Source organism: Hordeum vulgare, chromosome 3H (assembly GCF_904849725.1).
Source record: "Hordeum vulgare subsp. vulgare chromosome 3H, MorexV3_pseudomolecules_assembly, whole genome shotgun sequence".
In the NCBI taxonomy this organism is placed as follows: domain Eukaryota; kingdom Viridiplantae; phylum Streptophyta; class Magnoliopsida; order Poales; family Poaceae; genus Hordeum; species Hordeum vulgare.
The window spans coordinates 557,434,901-557,436,662 of NC_058520.1; positions in this window are offsets into that span (position 1 = coordinate 557,434,901).

Genomic DNA, 1,762 nt, shown 5'->3' on the forward strand with positions numbered 1-1,762 from the left:
ATGTAGACATGCCGCGAGGCACTCCTTGGTAAATATCCAATAGCAAGACCTAGATGCCCACATTGGATCCTATATATTCTCCAAAGATCTTATCGGTTGAACCTCATTGTCAAGGATTCATATAATCTCGTATGTCATTCCCTTTGTCCTTCGGTATGTTACTTGCCCGAGATTCGATCGTCGGTATCCGCATACCTATTTCAATCTCGTAATGGCAAGTCTCTTTACTCGTTCTGTAATACAAGATCCCGTGACTCACACTTAGTCACATGGCTTGCAAGGCTTGTGTGTGATGTTGTATTACCGAGTGGACCCCGAGATACCTCTCTGTCACACGGAGTGACAAATCTGAGTCTTGATCCATACTAACTCAACGGACACCTTCGGAGATACCTGTAGAACACCTTTATAGTCACCCAGTTACGTTGTGACATTTGATGCACACAAGGTATTCCTTCGGTGCTAGTGAGTTATATGATCTCATGGTCATAGGAACAAATACTTGACACGCAGAAAACAATAGCAATAAAACAACACGATCAATATGCTACGTCTATAGTTTGGGTCTAGTCCATCACATGATTCTCCTAATGATGTGATCCAGTTATCAAGTGAGAAGACTTGCACGTAGCCAGAAAACCTTGACTATCATTGGTCAACTGGCTAGTCAACTAGAGGCTTGCTAGGGACATTGTTTTGTCTATGTATCGACACATGTATCTATGTTTTCATTCAATACAATTATAGCATGGATAATAAACGATTATCTTTAAACAGGAAATATAATAATAACTATTTATCATTGCCTCTAGGTGATATTTCCAATAGTCTCCCACTTGCACTAGAGTCAATAATCTAGTCCTCACATCGCCATGCGATCTACATTGTAATAAATCGAACACCCATACAGTTCTGGTGTTGATCATGTTTTGCCCGTGGAAGAGGTTTAGTCAGCGGATCTGGTACATTCAGATCCGTGTGCACTTTGCAAATATTCACGTCCTCTCCTTCGACGTAGTCGCGAATGAGGTTGAAGCGTCGTTTGATGTGTGTGGTCTTCTTGTAAAACCTTGGTTCCTTTGCTAAGGCAGTGGCACCAGTGTTGTCACATAACAGAGTTATTGTATTTAGTGCGCTCGGCACAACTCCAAGATCTGTCATGAACTGCTTCATCCAGACACCCTCCTTTTCTGCCTCCGAGGCAGCCATGTACTCCGCTTCACATGTAGAATCTACTACGACGCTTTTCTTGGAACTGCACCAGCTTACCGCACCCCTATTAAGAATAAATATGTATCCGGTTTGCGACTTAGAGTCATCCGGATCGGTGTCAAAACTTGCGTTGACGTAACCTTTTACGACGAGCTCTTTGTCACCTGCATAAACGAGAAACATTTCCTTAGTCCTTTTCAGGTACTTCGGAATATTCTTGACCGCCGTCCAGTGATCCACTCCTGGATTACTCTGAAACCTGCCTGCCATACTTATGGCCAAGCTGACATCTGGTCTAGTGCACAACATTGCATACATGATAGAACCTACAGCTGAAGCGTTGGGGACGGAACTCATTTGTTCTCGATCTTCCGCAGTTGCTGGGCACTGAGTCTTACTCAATTTTAAACCTTGTAATACTGGCAAGAACCCTTTCTTGGACTGATCCATTTTGAACTTCTTTAAAACTTTATCAAGGTATGTGCTTTGTGAAAGTCCTATCAGGCGTCTCGATCTATCCCTATAGATCTTAAGGCCTAGAATGTAAGTA